The sequence below is a fragment of the Athene cunicularia genome (genome assembly GCF_003259725.1).
Source record: "Athene cunicularia isolate RWA chromosome 2 unlocalized genomic scaffold, athCun1 chr2_part1, whole genome shotgun sequence".
Lineage (NCBI taxonomy): Eukaryota > Metazoa > Chordata > Aves > Strigiformes > Strigidae > Athene > Athene cunicularia.
The window spans coordinates 4,610,300-4,632,748 of NW_020799095.1; the positions used below are offsets into that span (position 1 = coordinate 4,610,300).

The following is a 22,449-nucleotide window of genomic DNA, read 5'->3' on the forward strand; positions in this document are numbered from 1 at the left end:
TTTCACCACAGGCATCAAAACAAAACCGCAAAATTCTCTCCCCCTCTCAGAGGGTCTCAAGAAGGATGTGTTTATACTGAAATCAGAACACCACAAATGGAAAATGGATGGGCAATATTAACTTTGGAGAATACCCTCATACACAAAATGACATTTCATATAGTTTTCCTCAATTACATACATTTGTATTTCTGCATATTTCACTTAACCTGGAAACAGTTCTTAGAGGCTCAAAAAACTGTTTTATGTAATGTTCATAATAGCTACAGGAACAGATTAAATCAAACGATATATTTATGATACTCTTACACAAATGGTACTCTATTGTGGTAGCTGCAGGAAGAGAAAGTTTCACTCGAGTGCTTTAATAGAAAATCTTATGGTTCCCCTGCAGAGCATCCATTATTCCTGTGCTATCACAGTACACACTGAAAATAACAATGGGGTCACTTGTACTGATTATTTTTAAAATGATCCACTTTCAAGTGGCTCTTTAGGAGTAACATGAAGAAGATTACTGATATTAGAAATTAGTTGTTCAAATACAGTTAGAATCAAAATGCAAATATTTGTTTTCCCCTCTGCATTGAAGATAGAAACAGCTTAAGCTATAAATAAGAACATATACTGGAAATACAGAGACTGACTGATTAAAAAGGGCTCCATTTTGTCCTAGATGCTACCACACATCTGTGAATCACGTTTGTTTTGGGAAATTGTTAGATAAATCTGTTGTTATGAACAAGGGCATGTCTGGGAGTAAGCAACTGGAAGCATTAACAGCACTCTTAAGCTTTTCTTGTCCTTCTCTCCATGCTCTGCCTTAGCAACTGCAGGAAGCCAGCAACATAGCAACACTACCAAATGAAGTAACACTGATAACCACAGTCTGATTTTTGTGTAAAAGTAAACCGAGTTTTGAGAATCTGAGATCTTGTAACACACTGACATTCAATATCTGACATATCTGATCACCTTTACTCATTCCCAACTATGTCCCACACAGTCCTCACCAAAAATAGTTTTGGCCAGAACATAACATTGCAAGTTGCATTAGAATTTTGTGCTGAATGAGCTTCACCTCTCCACCTTCACCCGGCTTAACATTCATCCCACTGAGGTACCATGGAATCAGTTCTCCCCCTCCTGTAAACTGCACTCCAAGAGCTTCTGCCTTGTCACTGTTAAGAACAAGTAGAGACACATTCAGAAACAAGTCATCAGTGCTCTTCCTTCATACAAGCTATTTCACTGGAGGCACTTATGGAAACTATAACAAACAGAGCCTGAAAAAACAAATAAGCAACAAAAAACACTCCCCCACAAATCCCCACAAGTCAGTCTGCCTGGTTGGCTGCAGAACCACATGTAACATCTACATGAGAAAGTCAAGGTCTGGATTAAGGAAGAGAATTTGCCTTAAATCTTAAAACCTTGTATCACAGAGGGAATAAAGCAGGCAAAAATGTGTATGCCTGCTTCTTTTCAGAACTATTTAATATCATCCATTTCCATTCACACAGTGGAAGTGTTGTTCAGATTCTATCTATCAAATCTATCGAGGCAGTGTTTTCATGGCCTCTCTTGCGAGGCAAATATTACTACCTAATCCAGGGGTACACGCTTTTCCTTTAAACTTACATTTAAATCTTACTGTTGCAGAAAAGAAAAACAAACTACAGCTGAGCAGTATTTACCAGATTGCCAAAACAGCCATGAAGAGAAACAGACATTGTAGCTACTATACTCATGAAATACAAATATCGGTATTACTTTAGTCAGTCTCACCTGCATTTACAGTATTCATAAGAGAAGATGATATAAATTGTTACTGTGATGTTTCATATTTACTCCTTCTGACATCCAAACAAGTACACAGTTTATAAATCAGATTATGAGTTTTCTTGTTGAAAACTCAACACATTTCATTCTTTCTACTGTATATGTTAACACCAGCCTACATCTAAATAAATCTTCTACCTAATAGGGAACAACTCAGCTTTTGCCTCAGTGGCTGTATTGCACCATTTCTAACAGCCTATATAAAGTGACAGTTTGGGGCCAATAAACAGACCTGGGTCTAAAGAAATACTTCATTTGGAATATTTGAACTTAATTCTTCAGTGTGAACTGTTTGCAGAAAGAGCACAGTTCCCTTAAAATTTATAATTGAAATGTTTTTAATCAGGTAATTTTACTCTGGAAAAAATCCCTTGTTTGTAAGCTGTTTATTAAAGGCACTCATTCAGACCTTGCACTTTATAAGAGCAATGACATAAGCACAAAGACTTGCTCCTGCAGACCTCCTCTGTACAATGCCCAGATTTTGGTCTGACCCAATAAATCCTTAAATTAGACTGTTTGCAGGATTACTATAGGAACAGCTTAAATTCTATATACACTAAACACCATTGTCATCTAACTGTACATGTACACAACAGTTTGGACTATGACTGCAGAGTAAGACTTGATCAAGAAGTACATTGGGTACCGACTGCAGTATACATGTGGCAGCCCAGATTACAGGAAACAAGTCAAAAACTAAAGTGTGGTTAGTCAGCAGTGCATTTCACTTTTTTTTTAAAAAAAAAAAAAAAAAAAACACTACCCAAGAGCTACACACTGCACCCTATGGTGATTATTACACTTTGAACAATTTTTAGTTATCTAGCTCAGATTTTGTGCTTCAGATAATATTTTTATTCATTAGTTTAAAATGGCAGCTTGATCATGGCAAATATCTGCAAAATTTAAAAATACTTCTTAAAAGATGGGAAAAATATCTTTACAATGCTTTCAACTGAAATCTTCCCCTCTATTCCAGGTCATCCTTTTGCTATGTCTACTCTCATACTTAATTTAACTACGCTATTTGGTTTAGAGAAGTAGCACAGTTTTGAAGCAAAACCATATACTGTGAGCCAGCTGGTTTTTCAGAACAGCTTTGCTGCACACGAATAAAAAAAAAAATAAAATCCCTTTTGAGTAAGAGAAGCTGAAAACCCTGCTCCATGATGCACTTCAAATGCAACCTGCTGCCAAACAGGGATGTGAAACTTCAAATAACCTTGTGGACTACATCACTGCAAGGTCATCTGGTGTGTACCCATTACATTTTTTCCTTCAGGAAGCTTCAAAGCACTTGGGAAGTGGGGAACATTCAGCCTATGGTGCATCTAAAGTAACCCACCCAAATCAGTAATGAAGATTTAAGAAGCTTCAGTGCTAACAACTTTGATCTACTCATCCATCCCTCTCAACCAAAGTATTTGCTAATTTAGACAGAACCTTAGGGTATCAAGGAATTGAGACAGCTTCCCACTCCTAGCATCTGCCTGGGGCTACAGAGCTCTGATCCTGTATTCTCATTTACTAATTTTCTAATTCTCATTTAGTAACTACTAACTGATGGTTAAACACTTCAGAGAAGTTTTTAGGGTCTGCAAATTCCTCCCTTCTATGTATCTGCAAGACCCCCACCAGAAGTGTTCTTCCCTGTTTTGTACATCTCTTCATAAATCCACTAAAGACCTCTGTTTTACTAAGGCTGCTAAGTTTTACTAAGCTCCTTAAAAAGAGCCCTCAAGCTTCTTATTTACACGATAAAGCTTTCTTCAGATGCAAAATGCCGTATGTAGACACTGTGGCAAATCCAAGACAGTCTATTTGTCTGTCTAATCTGTGAAATAGATTAACATGTTGGCCTACCCTTGGTCATTATGAATAATCTTCAATCTGTGTTTTAGATAACAATCAGTGAATTGACCAGAGCAACTTAAGACTTTGCTTCAAGCATTCAACTTGCTTATTTTTTACTAATTCACATCTTGCATCTATAAAAGTTTGTCTTTTTTTTTTTAAGTTAAAAACAGCTTCTTCACTGAGTGGGTGGGCTCATAAACTAGTCAAAATGCCTGAATTCATTTAAACACACTTTATCGGACTGTAAAGAAACAACCATTTGCAATAGGTCTTTTACACACACACACATACATACATATGTAATGACTATTTAACTTTTATCTAAAAGCTGAATTTGATCCCGAATAGTTTAATGAGTTGCTTTAATCTTGTGCTGTATTATATACATTTCTTAAAAATCATGGGGTTTTAGTTTCCACCCAGAAGCTAGCTTTTAAATATGCATAATATTGACTACTTAGTTAAACCTCTAACTAGAGGGACATAGACAAAGTGTCAAAGATGACTGACAGAATTAACAAGCAGTTTATTTACCTTCAAACACTTTACATAAAAACAAGTACTGCATTTCTCATTTTAGAAGAGATCCATTATTTCTACAGCAAATCAAAGGAACAGGCATCTTGGACAATTCTAGACTATGTCCTTATCCAAAGTTTTAAAGCCATCAAAACCTTTCAATCAATCATCTTTCCTAGATTACCCTGCAGGAAATACTGCCTTGCTTTCTTAACAATGCTTTTGTGTCCAGTGACCCAAGCAGTCACACCGAAGCCATCTGCTAGCCCAACATCACACAGAACCCTTTTATTCAAGCTTTATATTACATTTAAACTATATCCCATGCTTTTTTTTTTTTTTTTCTCTTTTCCCCTTCATAGTGAGGTTAGGAACTCTTTGACTTAGCTAAATGCAATCTTTTCAGAGAAGCATCAACACCCAGTGGTTATGATGGATCTTTTCAGATCTATGCTTCCCAAAAGGGGGCTCTTCTGCCTATGAAACCATAAAGAATGTTTTCAAGCTAAAGGTTTCTAGAATCACTTTTTATAAAGCCTCATAACCAACAAGCATTAAGCAGATGAAGGCAACCAAAACCAGAATACCTGGCTAACTGCCAGTGACATGGCAATTAATTTAGAGTAAGTCATCACTAGGTAACAAAAGCCTGAATAGCAGCAGCAATAACTAAAAAGATGCTTAAATGATAGTATAAACCATAAAGCCTTAATCTAAAGGTCCCCAAAGCTGCTACTGTGACCTTGTTTGACCATTAAGTGATCAATGTAGACAGAGTCATGTTTTCTCAAAACGTAATGCAAGTCAAAACATTGCAAATAAAAAGTCCCATAAAGAGAAGGGAAAAAAAGAAAACCACCCCACTGTTCTTCACAAACCAAAGTTTCTCATCACTAGAATTTGGCCTTTGAAAGGAGCCCATCAATCTTCCCTCCTCTCAGGCCAAGGGAGAGTGGAAGCATACCGTAAGACAAAACCCTGGGTTTGACCTTCGCAGCTGAGAGCACACAAGTGTGCTCTCACCCAGCTGCATGTAACACTGCCCCTCTCTGCTCTGAAGTTCCCCTAGGCCAGTATCACAGGGTTCTATAAATAGTTCTTCCTTGTGTAAGGCTCATATTACACTGGGAGCATTTTACAGCTCCAGCTTCTTTTATGTAATGTAAGCCACCAAACTTGCCCTCCCCACCACCTCTGAACAAATAAAACTGAAAACAGTTAAAAATTAGTGCATTGCCTTTCCTGCAAGGCATCACACTACTGGCTAGGAGATCTTAGCTAGACATGCTGTGTACCTGTCTTGAAAAGGGAAAGCTGTTCCATCGCCACCACCAGAGTGAACACAAACTGCATGTGCAAAGGAGGAATTCATCAGGTAACATAACAAAGCTCAGAGGTATGGCGATATAGCAATACAAACTACAGACACCTCAAATATGTACTTTCCATTCACGTCCATGGACATGTAAAGTGCCCACTGAGGTAGATCAATACAAGATGGGTCCAAGGGCCATGGTCCAATACTTGCTGAAGAGAAGGAAAGGATTTAATGACTTAAAAAAACCCAAAACCAAAACAAACCAACCACCAAATCATTTGGGATTAAGGTTGCTGTTGTATTTAGCATGTATGAACTCATGCCTCGTACAAAGTCAACACACAAGCTAGACTACACGAACGTCAGCTTCAGTACCATTAACACATATGCTGCCTACCAGTCTATCTCCTCATACCAGGCAGGTATCAAAGATCTGTCAAAGAGTTCAGGTACGGGGGAAAGTATTACACCAGCATCAAACCAGGTCCTCAAATAGGATGGATGGGAACATCTGAACCTGAAAAGTGTTATTAGCTTACACACCACAAGAGCATGACACTCCCCACTTCCTTACTTCTCCATAAGCCCCAAAGACTTTCAGAAGATAGGTGAGCATTTGGTACTGCTTTTCCACTAGTTGGGAAGAGCTGTGGGATGATCACAATATCTCTGAAATGCAGCAGAAAAGGTAACACCACTGTGTCTGTGCTTGAGTCCTAAGCCTTGAGCTCAGAACCAGGGAGAGCACTTGACCAGAACAGAGTAGGGAGGCACAAATGCACCAGACACACATGAACTAGCTACTAGAAAAGAAGAAAACAAACAAAAAAAACCCTCCAACAACCCTACTGAACTCTGCCTGGCCCTAAGACAGCATGCAGTAGGTAAATATATTCAAATTAAAATACATTACCATTCCAAGCTGAAACCCTGATCAGTCATATCTTCTTCCTCAAGATAACACAAAAGACCAAGGGAAAGGAGTGAAAACAGCTGGAAGACCGTGGTAGGTTCCCCTACCACTACTACTGTTTGAACAAAGATACAATTATCCTAATTGCCGATAAATTAGGGCCAAGAGTTTTAGTCAAGTAACCCTAAACAAAGAAGAGACTGACTCAAACCAGATATTTATAATGATTTAGAACCTGGGTGGGGGGATTTTAATCTTGGTTTACATTACTATTGCTTTTCTCCTGTTACAGGAGGATTTTTTTAAATTTCTCACCCTCCACAGGAGGGTCAAAAAAAATCTACATAGAGTTGGCATAATTTTTTTTTTAAAATGCTCTTCTACAGGATTGGAGAAGTGTCACTATTTCAAATTTTACTATCTGTCCTTCTGAAAACATTTACACAAAATATCACATAACAGAACTAAGGCAGCTGCTTTGCTTTCCTATTTCTTATTGAACAGAGACAGTGAGAGCAGGATGAAAGGAGCCACCTGATAGAAAAAAAAAAAAAAAGGAACAAAATTCCTTGCAAACAGCCCTAAAAAAACCCACAACCCCCCCCCAAAATCCACACACAATACCTTCTGTGTCCTGATCCACTTACTTTCAGACTGAGTTTATTCATTTGGACTAACAGTTACAAAGATTATAAAGAAAAAAGAAAAAAACCCAAACAAATCAAAACTCAATCTGTTAAGTGAGACCATCCCATTTTTTTTGCAGAAATTAAGAACTAAAAGTTTCCTACTGCTGCTACAAGTAATTTTAAAGATGACTATTGGGAAGCTTACCTCCAAGGTCAGACCACCAATTCCTGCTCTGAATAAGATGCTAAGATCTGCTTTGGCTCACTAGCATAATTGGCCCTCACTCCTTGGCAGCAAGCCTCCCCACATTCTCCAGCAACTGGCATGATCCAGTGAGAACCTCCCTCACTCTTCAAGGTTGTCTTACAACCCTAGACATGCACAGAACTACCCAGAACCTGTCCCACAATTTCTTAACTGGCTGTTAATAACCCTAGCCCTCATATCCTCTTTTTTTTTTTTTTTTTTTTTTTTTTTTTTAACCATATACTATTATGTTTGGGAGGACAGGAGTGAACTGAACCCAGCTCTGTCATGAGCTCTATAAATATAGGCCCTCCCTAAAGCTTTGGGCTGGGGGAAAGAGAGATCACAGCCCTTTTCAGTGAAGAGACAGCCAGACTTCCAACACTTGTGGATACCCGGGCCTTACAAGTCACTTCATGTACCAGTGTGAGGAGCAACATAACAGGACTACAAATTCCTAAGCAACCAGCAATCCTGGGCCTTATACCAAAGCTTTAGTCACATGGACTTCCGAACAACTGGGAGAGGGGCTGCTGACTAATGAGAGTACATCCCAGCACACACCATCCCAGCGCAGGACTGCTTCCCTTCTGCTTCCCTAGAGGTTAATGGCTACAACAAAAGAGAGATATTTAACAGCCTCTACTATGTAGTTTAAAAACTGACACAATTATTCTGTCAAGTAATTTTTCTGCTTATGAAGTCTGTGTGTAAACATCAAGAATAAAATAGGAGAATAAGAATTTGCTGTTTAAAGGTTGCTCTGTATACCCAGTATATTACCATATACATGCGTCTGTGTTCTTGGGAACCTAGAAATGTTTATCTTAACAACAGGCTGTGGAATTTTAGGAAACTGAGCCAATTAACCATGGCTTAGTGCCATTAAAGTAAAAGTTGCACTAGCAAAGAGTTTGGAACAGAGTTTTTTAGAGAATTCCAGGGGCATTTAACAAGAACATGGCAAGAGCAACACTGTAATACACTATTCATACAAAAAAAAAAAAAAAAAAAAAGAGTCTCCTTACAAGGGAGCACAAGCTAAGGGGTAAAAAAGCAAATTAAATACATGCTCTGTTTTTGCTTCATTTGCAGACTAAACTATTTTACTGAATTACACAATGAAGTTGAAATCCAGCATTGTGGCTTTCCCCAAAGGACCACACACAAAAAAAAAAAAAAAAAAAAAAAAAAAAAAAAAAAAAAAAACAGATGGATCAAATGATTCCAAACAATTTGGAAATTGATTTTGGAAAAAAAATGCAATAACCCTTAAACAATGCTTGAAGTTGTCCTCAGACAAATTTCTCTATGCATGTACATAGTCTCCAAAATGCACAACAGACAGTACTGGATATTGAACTTCACTTACCCACCACAGTCATAGCACAGGCAGTAAGAAAACACTTGACCAAACTGACCCTTGCCAGCTCCTGCTCTATTGTAAATCTCTGTTGATGGAGACCTAAAACTGCTGTAAAGTGAACTAGGCAAGCTGACCTGCTTACCAATTTCAATTTAGTTTCCCACTTATCAGCATGCCTTATCAATTATTCATATCCTAGCACCCAGTCAGAAAGCATTCTGAGAATACCAACAGCCTCAGGCAAGCAACCAAGCCAGCTTTCAGTGAGGGCAAACAACTCTGACGACCCTTATTCCTACATGTCAAGAATTTTTTTCTGTGTGTACTCTACAACTCAATCTGTAGTCTGAAATTTCTCTGAAAACTTTCTCTGAAATTTTTCACTACAGTATGAAAAGCAACCCTTGCTGAGGCAGTAAGAGGAACTGGACAAATTTGGTAAAATATTACAGACAGATGGCAAAGGTGAAAGTGCACAGAACCATATGAAGATTTACAGTGGTGGAACACACAGTATTTGAAACACTTCACTCAACTGAAAAAAAAAAAAAAATCACTAATGTTCCCTGCCCCAAGTTTAAAAGAAAGCCTAGCCTCTCTCAGTGTTGAGATGCTTAGAAACTTCTTACTTCAAAATGTTTTTTTCATAATCTAAATTCAGCAAAACAAAGGTCCTATCAACCTCAGAACCACAATTAGGATTCATTTTCCTTGACTCATCTACATACTCTATCACAAGCAAAGTTATCATTCCCAATAGTCAGTTCCCTCAAAATAATGGTAAAATTTACTCAGATTTAAGATGAGAACATTTTCTGGACTTTCAGTACCCACAGTTACATTTATAGAAGATGATAAATTTTGACACCATAGGAAAGTATCACTAAAGCCAAAGTAATTGTCTGACTATTTTAAAGACTTTCACACATTTTGCTTGTGCATGAAGAAGCAAGGGACCTTCTGGCAAGAGACCTGTGGAAGATTCAGATTTCTAGATTGACAAGGAAAATGGAAAGTAAGGCCTATAGGTGCAATCCTGAATATAAACACAGGATTTCCTGAAAGGAACAGACCTCTTTACCTACTCTGTAAAATTCCTGTCTAGATTGCTTATTTGACATAGAAACTCTTATTTGAGTTAAAAAAAAGTAAAAAGAAGCCAAGATTTGGCAGCGGAAGCCAGTAACATTATAAAGTGCTTTGACACTGCACACCTTCAATTTCATAATTTCATAATTTAGCCGTCATTAATTTTAGGTTCTCTGTCCAGTATGTACTAGCATCAGACCTCAAAGCCATTTCTTTTACTGCTGAGAGGGAATATGAAATTCTCTTGCTATTAAAGAAGGTCTGGGGAGCACTTCCTCGCAACTTAGTTTGGCAGACAGGGAAAAATTAACTTGCTTGGCAAGGGCTGAACATCACATCATTAAGAGAGAATTTTTAGAAAAATACTTCTATATTCTACACAGGCACTGATTTCCCTGAAAAGAAGCCAACATATTTAATTCCTATGGTTCATGTAGAAAAGCTTTTGACTTAAATTTAGTCATGCTTTAAGTGCAAGCAAGGTAACACAGTGTATCTGGCTAAGGGTTTGGGGTCCAACAGAATTTTCAGCAAGAAATGCTGATAGAATATTAAAAAGAATGCCAAACAGTAGCAGAGATCACCAGGCCATCACTTGCTCCATACAGTTTTGGCTTTGTTTAACAAATTCTTGGTCATCCTTTTGGTCAGAACATAGCAGTCCAAACAGTTCACGCAAAAGACAAGACCATCTCCCAAAAGAGAAAGTTACAACATTTCCCCTACCAGGATGCAGGAAATTAAACACTGTAAATTACTCCTACTGCAGAGATGACGTGGGTACATTAGACTACCATTACTTCCCTTGCTGCTCTGGATGAAGACTTGCATTTCAGAAACATACTGTTTATTCACCTGTACCAACTGCAGGGTTCAGCACAACCCCCAGTTTCTACTAAGACCCATTTTCTGTTCTCCTCAGTAAAATATCTGCCATCACTTTGAAATCATCACTTGGTAATACTCCATTCTTCTGTGCTCTTCTGTCTCTGTAAGGTCTCACAGCAGTGAAGCTTAGTTTTCACACACCTGACCCTCACCATGGAAACAGAAAAGTAGGAAAAAGTGTACACATACTTCATTTATATTACCAAATAAAAATTCATCATCAAAATAGCCTGCTGACATTCATCATTAGGCCGGAATCTCCATGGCCAAAAGAGGAAGCACAGTAAGTTTCCCATGACTCAGGCCCCGTAATAATTCCCTTGTAAACTTCCATCATTACCAACACCAGCAACTGACATCTCGATGCCAAAATAAGCCACTGTCCTATCGCTTAAAAAGGTGGCCAGCTTTTAAGCAGCAGTAAATCTAGCACAGCCCCACTGGAGTGAATGTGGTAGTGACAACCTTCCTAGAGCTCTCTTCCTTTTAACTGATCCACGGGTTTTCATTGTAGGTCTGCAGTTCCACCACTTGTGCTCCTGCTCCAAAGTTGCTGTTCAGTCGAGACTCCACAGCCACCAAAACCCATGCCAGCTGCCTTCACAGCCCCTGCCCGCAGCCCAAACGACAATCTCTGTGTAATTTGAGGATGGCATGCTGCCACTTTCTCAGTGGGATGAGCCAGTGCTGAAATGCTCTCCTCCTCAGTCTCACTCTACCTACACTGACTGCAGTAGAAACATGAAGGTTTATTAATAAGCAGGAGGAAAAGGTCAGCAACTTGACTAGGATCCATAACTTTCTAGGCTGAGATCAGTTGCACAGTATGCCAGAAGGGCCAGATAAGATACCAGTTTTCCCAGAACATAGCATAAAACTGCATGGAAACAACACAGGAGACACCTATACAGTCTCCCACAGAATTCTACTGCCAGATAAGTGCTCATACACCCACGATGACAGGAAACAGAAGGGTGTTTTACAACTCCACCAATTTAATAATCCACGTTGAACCTACAGCAAGGTAGGAAAAAAACAAGGTCAAACAAGTCCAGCAACAGATAACAGATCACTTAACAACTGACACTACATTCTGGGGCGATTTTTGCAAGTTTTCTCCTTTGAACTTCTGCGTAACAGTGTCACTACATAGATTTTCATTCTTCCTCAATCTACATTGTGTTCAGACCTGAAGGCACTGCACAAAGAAGAGAGCTGTTCGTTAGCTTTTCAGTGAACTTTCTCTATATCCCTGTACAGATACCAAATTACAGCACAAATCATACAAAACCCAAACATATAGCTAGAATAATATTTTCTTGCTACTAGACCGCATAGCTGATTTACTGGCATGGTGTTTAGGAGCAGGTTTCTGAATTCAGACAGATTTTTCCCTCTTTCCCCCTGCACAAATTTATTCTCATTAGATAAGAAGCTTGTTTTTGCATCACAACTATGTCACTGAAGATATATGAATCTGTTCTAGTCAGTTCATGGAGATTTTTTATTTTTGTTTTTACAATTCTGATTAAAATAATGTAGGTGAACATCAGTACACAGTGGTAGAGTACATTCCTACAGGTGAAGGCAGAAAGAGAATTAGAGAATTTCAGCATGCTCAAAAATTTGCTTGCTCCAAACACACCTTCCACAGCAGAGCTGCACAGTGCTCCCCAGTCATTCACAGTTCAAAGTAAAAGGCAATTAGAGAAGACACTGGCCACATCATTCTTATGTTCCTCAGCACAGCCACTAGGCTCTGTGACAGAGATATGTACACCATCAAGTCTTTAACACCAAACTTTCAATGATTAGCTACCATAGTACAGTTCACATTCACTGTTAGTTCCCCTTGCTGAAAGACAAGGGGCACCACCATAGCCACCAGGTTTTAACCATTAGGGTCTGTGTTCTTCAGGCTAATTATGGACAACTGTAAAAATAAAATTAAACTTCAGCTTAGCAAGTTTGCTAATTACCCAGAGTCCATCACATGTTCTACATGACACTGGGCAGAAAATACCTGACCCAACAAAGTTGCAACATGCAGAATTTTCCTACAACCATCCTACATAGGCAAAGTTGCACCACCCGATAAAGATTAAAAAACCGAATCCACCAGACTGCACATGTAGCACAAAGAAGTCAGCCACCATACAATAGTCTCAGCAGGACCAACATCCATCCATCAAAATGAAGAAAGATTACACAGCATGAACCCATACTGACTTGCTAGAGGAAAGATAAACATTTTCTAAAGTTATTTTCAACTGAGAGAAAAGGGAAAAAAGGAAGTTCTTCCATATCAGGTAGATTACGCTACCCCGGTACAAAGAGATAGTAGGGTGGAACATACAAAACCTCACAATAAATAGTAGGAAGAGAGATGGCTGATCTTTCACTTCTCCACGCCTGCAACCCCCCAGCTGATGGAATGTTACTTTATGAAACACGAGCAACTGACACCACTTACCTTACCTTATCTTTGGTGTCCCCACAGCAATAAAAGGCACATCACTGAAATGTTTCTGCTGTGTGGCAGCACTCCCAGCTACATCATTTAGAGAAGCCTCAAACAGCTTTCATTTTAAATTATCTACCCGCAAATTTTTTTTTGCAAAAATAAGCATGAAAGTGAAGAAAAACACATTCACTCAGTCATGCACATGGAGACTGAAACACTGGGGATGACCTCTGACTTTAGCACTAAAACCACACATTAAAAATAAGAAGAGGTTGGAAGGGAGGAAGAGGAAAGGCACAACAATGTATTTAGGGGAGTCTCATTATCTATTCTGCTACTATGGAAAAACAGCAGCTTTCATGTCCCAAGTTCATAATGCAGCACATGAACATGTAAACTGATGGGCCCTCTTAAGCTTTGTGCTATTTTTCTACCTTGGCTTTTTGTCTATTGCAATAGGTCTCTGAATAAAATAGATCGAATTGAAGCTCACAAGTTTTTTTTAAATATGAAATTTAAAATATTAAAAAGCTGCCTGTAGCTGAGTATCATGGTCAAATCAAAGGTTCCACAATTTATAACAATTTCCTTTTTCAGTGGCGATGCTTGTCTGCATCACCCTTCCCTGGTTACTGTGCAATCAGGCAAAAGTCTGGCATATAAGCAAATGCAGTGTACAACCCCCACTTCAACCAAACTGTCTCAGGTCAGAGCCTTTCCACTAATGCATAGTGAGAAGCACCTCTCAGATTCACTCAAGTTAAAAGGTGTCAGTTTGCTGAGATCCAGGTAGCCTTTGAACATTATCACAGTGAAAAAGGAAGTTGTCACCCATGCAATTCTACAGATTTTCTCCCTCAATAACACAGATTATTTCTAGCCTAAACACAAGCTAATAAGCCTGAGAAACGGGCCTTTTCTTTGCAAGTTACCAGGAAATAACAACTTAGTCAAAAATAGACAAAACAGTTGGGAATGAAAGGTACCTTTTTTCCTTCTTCCCATTCCAGACCATTGGCATCTCCCTTTTACAGCTCTCCATCAGGACTCTGTCCCTCAGTGACTCTAAGAGTCTCACCAGACTGCTAAAAATAACTTCTCAACTAGAAGACACGTACATTATCAGCGGAAAACATTTCTGCAGACCTAGTAACAGCCCCACAGCTCAGTATGATGACATGAGACAGAAAAGAGACTAAAGCATAGTTTGTTGAGTTAGGGAAGCCTTTACTGCATGCCCATCACAGAGAGAACGCTTGTTTTTTCCCCAGGTGATAGATACTTTACAGGCAACCTCAAGAAACTGTATGGAAAAATGTCTTCTTTTGCGTTAGAAGCAACACTGACTGTACAATTTGAATACGCTAGAAACACACCGATAAGCTGAAGTACACTTAAATGTATATTAGTTTGTAATTCAGCAGTCTTTCATGATTGTTTCTCTGGAGGTCTTCATAAACATGTAATACATGACATTCTGCAGGGAAGCACAACACTCTCAACACTCAAAATTATTTTTCTCACTATAAAACAGTAAAAAAACAGACAGAGCAATTAAAAGGGATGACCAGGTCACTTTTGTATGGACACCTATGTTGTGAGCTCTGCTGTTTCATTACATGCCATGATCACTACAGAAAAAGTGCACATGAGATCCTCCATTACTCAAAGTTCAGAGGTACAGAATTAAAGGCCAGTTTGAGTCTGAAAAAGGTATGCAAGGCATGTTTCCATCAAGCCTTGAGAAGGAAGAGTAATTTTGATAGCATTCCATGAAATGAAAGAGTACTTTAACACCAAAAATACCGTGTTGTTTGTTCTTTCTGTCTCTGAAACCATGTTCTCTGGCTTAACAGCAAGAATTTGGTCAAATAAGGGATTGGTGTAGTGTTCAAAAAAGCTGTACATAAAAACATTTGGTTTGCATTTTGGGAGGCAGTTGCAACAAAATCTAGTTCCAATACAAATGAATCAGAGATTGAGGCTGTCCTTCACATAAATGTTCACTCAAAAACTTGAGGTAGTTGTCTCTTGTCAGTAGCAAAGCAATACAACATTGTTCAATAAAAATAAAATAGAAATATTTCCCTCTTACTCCCTTTAAAAAGCTAGTTTTATGCTAAACAATAGATTCTAATTACTTGTAAATTATGGTAAACGCAAATGTTGCAAAGACATGACAAGAAGTAGGTCATCTTCAGAGACTGCATAAAGTGGCATTTTGCACTGTATCACTATGCGTGCCATCCAAATTTAATTTTAATTAAGACGTCTTAAAAAATAATTTTAAAAATCATCCTTACAGAATTTCTATTTGAGATTTTTTTTAATTTAAGAGGAACTTGCCATCTCTCATAAGTACAGAGAAAAATTTAGCAAGACTCTGAAAGTTCATAAATGAAACTGTCCTCCCTGTATAGACCACAAACTTCTGCAACTTACTCAAAATGAATGGAACAGAGTTCTTGTGTCATTACAACCAAAACTCTGCAACCCACCACAAAGAGCCTTGGTCTGACTCTTACTCCCAACCTTATTCTATATGGTTCATAGAAGTTAGCTTTGTTCACAGAAAATTTAAGTAGTGAAGCATTCACCATCAACTTAAGAAGTTTTTAAACATGAAGGTGTCCTATATACTCTGTCTCTGGTTTTGTAAGGATGTTGAGGTATTTTAATTCTTCACATGGAAGACATCAGTAGCTTTCATAATGATACCTCCCAAACTGAATCTCTGGTTATGAAGTTATAGATCTATAAGTATGGTTACATGTCAAACTGTGACTGCATTAAGGGCTGTAATTTTAAGAAGTCTGGAGTGATATCAATAACACCTACTCCAGACTTTGAATACATGCTTCAGAAGCATTTTTTCTGGTACAGATAAAATCCCCAGCTGCTTCCAGACCAAAAGTATGATTTCACCCCAAATAAATCCCTGCACAGGGTCAAAGTGATACTTGAAAACATAATTTTTTTTTAAAGCAAAGATTTAGAGTGTGGGTGAGGTTTTTTTCCCTAAGCTTAATGCAGATTTTAGCAAAGCAGAACTTTCCATGGCTACTGTAAACATTGAGGGAATCCATTCATCCATTTGTTCTTCCCATGACACTTTCATCAGAGGGCAAGTCACATTAGTTACACTATGACCTTCCTATCGATGTTATGTTAATGACCACACTAGAAACAAGTTTTCTGAACCAAGTTAAAAATTACTGTGCTGTTGATGTAACAGCTATAATTTAAAGTTACAGTATTGGGAAACATCTGAGTAAACTAATGCTTAGGCATAACTTTAAAAAATAAAAAGGAAAAAAGAGTAGAAATCCCCATGAATTTGCATCTTTAAGAGGCAGAAAAGAGCTAAGAATTTGTCTGATCTAAAGACTCCTCTATTTCAAGGTAAACACTCAAATCCAAATTTGTTTTGTTTTACATTGGAAGGAGGGCACCAAGAGGGTGATGCACCTCTATTAGCTTAGCTGTTTTTGTCACAACTTCAAGAGACAAGCATTCCTTATCACATGGTCTGTCTCACCACTTTGAGAACTTCCCTCATGGGAAGAAAAAGGAAAAGCCACATTCAAAAGTCACCAAAACTTCTCAGCAAGTTGAAGGATATCCTGACCAGAGCCACTACTTGTTTCATCTTCCCAGTCAGGTGACCAGGAGCAGTACCAAACAAATTTACTGAAGATTCCACTGAGAAGTGGCTAAACCAGAACAAGTGCCAGTATGTGAAGGTGGATTCTCCTTCACTCTCCCTGGTAGAGTCAGGTGTAGTTGTGCAGTAACAGTTGCCAATGTACTGCAGTTCCTGAGAATAAAGAGCGGGGTTAAGGGGACAGAAGCAAACAATCTAGCCAGGAACAAATAAAAATAAGCTCAAGGTCTCTTATATCAATACATGTCTAAATTAGAGTTTCCACATGATACCTGAGCTATCTATATTAAGCCACTCAGGCCAGTCTTCCACTAAATTAAGCTTGAGTGGCTTAAAGTTCACATGATTTTTAGAGCGTAACTAGGAGCTATTCCTTCTGCATCTCCTGTATTGAAAGCTTGTTAGCTACATTTTTCAACTTTAGTTCCAGCTCTCTGATGAAACCTTACATGTGTGAAGTCAAATGACATCAAGAAGCACATTACATCTTTTAGAGAAAAAGGCTTTCAGAATGAGGTGGGATCAAAGGGAACAGTTGATGAGGAAATAGTTTCAGTATTTAAAAATCTAACAACATGGAAACCACAAGGTGAAATACACTCCTATCAGTTCTAATTCTCAGGTTTTCCCAGTAATACCTGTATAGTCCCATTATGATTTGAAGGCAAACTGTACTGCTCTAAAAGGCCACATCGCCAACTCAGTCTTTAATTTCATATTTGAAATGAGTTGTCTCAGAATAATTCCAACTAAAATCCTAATTAGGAAGGATAGTAAACGTATTATAAATTAGTCCAAATACTTTCAGTTCAGTTTGAAGACTTAATTAAAATTAAATTACTCTGTCTTCTTGTTGGTCTGTAAGTTTTAGTATACACCAGCCCTTTACTTCTATGCAAGCTCTCTTCACACACGTAGAACCAGAGTGCTCACCAAACAACACCTCCTGACTACAGGGCAGTTTCTAACAGCACCTAAATTTCCTCTGCCTCCAACTTTTCTTAGTATCTGTGTTAATGCCATATTCTGGGACACAGTTCACCAGAAAGAAACAAAACTGATTTCCATGGCAGTCCATACTACATTAAACAGTAACACCTGGAATACACAAAGAGGCAGGAGGTGGGGTTTGAGAAGAAATAAAAGTCTATTGAAAATATTTCTTATTTTAACATGTTCCTTCAAAAATACATTCTCCATATGAACTGAAAATTGTCAACACTTGTCCCTGTGTTTTATAGATAAATTTTTTAAGTGGAGACAAATTCCGAGCCACTTTGTGATGAATGTAAGTGCCTCTCTAGAAGTAGACTTAACAGAAAGAAACAAGGAGTGTGGCTAAGTTAAGTGAACAGGGAGAACACAAACTCTCTATTCACTGTACCTTCATTTTCTTTATCAGGGGGCGAAACAGGAATTTATATGACGAAAAAATAAGCCATACGAAAATGAACAAGAAAAATCCATCAGATGTATTTCACCCAAGAACACTTTAGATTTTTTAGTCTAATCCCTATGGACAAGGTCTCCTACTAGAATTTAAGTGCCCTCTGGCTGCAATGTAATCCTACCCGAACTAGTGGGGACAGAGAAAGAAGAGAGTAAAAAGAGCTAACAAGAAGGGTATTCTTTCTGCCTGATATGAACTCCATCTCTGTCCAACTACAATTACACTCCCATAATTTGCAAAGTCATGTTACAGATGCTAACAACTTTACAAAAACATTTCATTTCCCTCTCTTTGCCTTCCTACAAGTCTAAAAACAACTGTAGCACTGAGATTTTTGAGTGTGTAAGGATTTTAGGTATTGCAGGTAGTGCCAGTCCAAAGCACTTTCATAAAATCTTAAAATGTAAAGTTTTTATTAAGAAATGTCAGCTTTCTTCAAGTCAGTCAATCACAGAGCAAGGAACAGTTATTACAGGCCTTGTTCCAAAGTTCCCAACGATGGAAAGGCCCTTTAAACTATTTTGGCTCAGAGATGAAATAACTTCTGTAACAAAGAGCATGTGACAAATAAAGCTAATCTTGATTTCTTGTTTTAACTTGATTAGAAGCAGTGATTTTTTTTACAAATTCACTAAGTGTACTCATTCTTTTAACAGAGTTCAGACACAGCCAAATTGTGGAGTAGTAAAAAAACTTGTAAATTTTTAAAATAATTAGTAAATGATAAAGAGTTGTTCCACACTGGATTACAGCATTGTAGATTTTTACATTAAACTTCACTGGTAAGCAAACAAATTCACAGCAACAATGTTGGGAGGTAATCTAAAATAGTTTTCCTGCCTTCCAGCCACCAGAATACAAGTACGTAACTCTCCAACAGCAATCTAATATTTCAAAGCCATCAAGATTTTTAAAATTATTTTAAAAAAAATTCTACGAACAGTTCATTCCATCCAAAACTCGTGCATTACTTTTTAACCATTTTGCTTTTTCTGTTTTAAAGTTTTTGTTTCAAATTTAAATACACATAAGAAAAAAAAACTCAGACCGCATCCATAAAATGAGCTTAATAAAATGACAACATCCCAGCACAAGTTATCTTCTGTTTCAAAGGAAGCACTCATGTCTAAGCTCCTTATATTGTAGGAATTTCCATTTTAACAACCCAGAATGGAGTCCAGGATACCAGTTAAGACAGGCATCACTAATAGCATATTTTCAGTAAATAAGCTTAAAGTTACCAAAATATCTATGAGCATATACAAAGATTGATACACATAGCATACAAACATGTCTCCTGTCTCTGATGCTCCAGGATCACCAGTAGAAATCCGTGACAAATGAACTGCCCTATGAATATAGGACAATATGAGTATCCCAAATAATTGCGATTTCTTTGCAGTCGAAAGCCTGCAAAACTGCAAGTAATCCTATTTGCATCGATTTACTTGCTCCCACTACAACACTTGTTTAACAATAGCATCACGACTTAATATACCCGATGCCCAGTTTCACCTGTAACCTTAAAAATATTAGCTATTTCAGATTCCTTCTGTTTTATTCTCAAAATCTTATGGTAGCAGTACTTTAAATAATGTGGCAGTTTAGACTAACTTTAGACCTTGAGGCAGGGAGGGTGAAGGCGGTCACAGTAAGCAGTGATCCTTAACCCATTCAAGCACAGGACACTGTCGATGCCCGACTTTTGCATACTAAAGCATAAGTCTTTTCCCCTATCCCACCAGAACAAAACCTGCGTCTGACAACACACAACAGCAGCTCAGCATTATTTGAGAAAGAGGCCAGGCAGTGTTACGCAGTGCAATAGTTGAAAAACAGCATTCAACTAAACTGCAGAGTAAGGGAAACCAAAAAGTACTAAAGCAGCATTTGCCATGTTCCCTTCCTTTGTCTGAGTTAATTTAAAACATGGCTAGCAACGTCTCAGCACACACACTACATGCATAGTACGTTCAAAGCTAAACTCAAAGAGAGACAAACAGTACTGGGGGATTACAGCTCCGTAGCAGCCATTGTTGTACCTGGTTTTCAACTCTTTTCGCTCTTGATCATCTGCATAGCATTCCTCCTTTCTTGAGCCTCCTTTTCCTCTCCAGAATTTCACCATTTGGCTAGCAGGCTCTCTTAAAGTGTCGCTTCTATTTGCGTTTCCCTCAAATGAACAGTTCTTGATGCTGTAAGGTCATTTGAATGCAATTGTAACTTTGGCTCTCGCACAAGTTTCCTCGCCCTCTCTTGGCAGAGCAGTTAGACAAACTACCAAACTAAGTCAGAAAGAAAGGGTTAGACTATAGACTAATCCTCTCTACAGTCTGCTTCATTAAAACTTTGATCTTTCAAGTGCATCTTACAATATCTACATTTTTAACCATGTCCAAAATTTTTAAGCTTGAACACAGAGCAGTACAGACATCCTCTGACAACAGATTTAGCAAACCTTTTCCTCTTAAACATCACATAGAAAGCATAAACAGGGAAGTGTTCATCACCCTGAAAACACTACAAAATGTTTCCACAATCTTCGCAAAAGTAGTAAGATTTATCTATAGAGCAAAATACAGCAGTACTTTAAAACTGAATACATTTCAAAAGACTAAAGCTGTCTGCTGCAAGTCTTGAAAAACTGATGAGAGAACAGAGCTACAACCTCATCTGGCAATCACACAAGTACTCTCACAAATTAAACCCCATTTAGCAGAAATTATCCTCCAAAGGAAAGCCAGTCATGAATTCTGCCCTCCCCAAATGGAATTTTTACATAGTGCATGAGCTGTCACCTCAACAAACTTCTAGAGTTTTAAGAATTTAGAAATAATATATCATTCCTCAAGAAAACCATTGAGCAATTTCCTTTTTTAATTTCTCCTCCAAGACAGATCACAACAGTTCTCAGCTGCCTGTCCCCTCACAGTCAGGACAAGTTTGCAATTGCAGTCCCCTCTTCTCCCAGTACCAATTCTCTTTGTGGACTGATCCAACTCTCAGTGTCAAAACACAGGATGTGTAAACATTGTCTTCCAAAGGTGAGCCCACACCAGTGAGAAACTTTTGATCTTCGTAAATATTAAATGCAACTCCCTCCTTGCAAAACCTCTTCAAAAAACAGATGCTCCTTCAGACAAAATAAAGGATAATGCAATTTTAAGCGCTTCTCCTCTGATCTTATTATAAATTACCTTCCCACTCATATCTAACTACAATTGAACTTCTTAAAAATCTAGGTAATTATTCAAAAGGCTCACACCTACATCAATGATTATTTACAGTGATTCCTATCACATCAAGCTTTTGGATGCTTATAACCCAACTCTAATCAAGAGAAGATTCTTCATTTTGGACTGACTTCTTATTGTATGAATCCTTTACACTCGTGCATGTTTGCAGAATGATTTACATTCAATCATCTCATCATTCTTCAGTTCAAGACTGAGCATGACTGTATGACTGGATAATGTCCAGTCTTTAGGACACATAAACCGTCATTTACTTCATCAGTGAAGCTGCAGATATTCCCAGTGCCTTTTCACACCACCGTTTTCCTGCTTCACAACAGTCCTGACTCATACAGTTTCAGCATATTAAAGTGCAAGAACTGTTAGGAGTATCAGGCTGTGATTACTGAAGACTGCAATTCACCATATGGTGAATGGTGGATTTGATGAGGTGATTTACATTTGCAAATGTAATTCTATTCCCATGTGCACTTCTATTCTTCAACTTGAACACAAACACCTGCAAGAGGAGAAATTAAATTTGAGCCTGATAGTGAAGTAACAAGATTTAAAGTAATAACCAATGAAAATATTTCACATACAACTTTTCACTGAGAAAAATACTGTACCTGTCCTACTTCAAAGACGACATCTTCCCATCCCCAAATTATTTATACCATTTAGTTCCACTGTTAGGGAGATAATTATTTTCCAGTACTATGGAACTTTAAAAGCCAGAGACACAGAAAATAATTTTAACAAAAGTTTCTCTTTCTTCCCCAAGAGTACAAAAAAAAAAAAAAAACAACCCAAAAAAAAAAAAAAACCCAGCAATATGCAAATACAGCACTTTAGTGGTCAGGGAAGAGAATGAAATACTTTTAAATGTTGAAATTGCAGTGAAAACACTATATTTCTTTCACCAACATGCAGAACTAAGGGAAAGATTTCCTGTTCATACCCTTTG

General features: G+C 38.0%; 1 protein-coding gene across 2 annotated transcripts in view; it reads right to left on the reverse strand.

Moving 5' to 3' along the window:
• The window catches only part of TRAK1 (trafficking kinesin protein 1), a 110,798-nt gene extending 90,444 nt beyond the window's left edge, over positions 1-20,354 (reverse strand). Inside the window, exon 1 of one of the 2 annotated variants that reach the window (XM_026841574.1) lies at positions 20,292-20,354. The gene's annotated coding sequence lies outside the window, so the exon portion shown is untranslated. The remainder of the gene's footprint in view (positions 1-20,291) is intronic. The other variant, XM_026841575.1, reaches the window with a different exon arrangement.
• Positions 20,355-22,449: the final 2,095 nt, after the last annotated feature.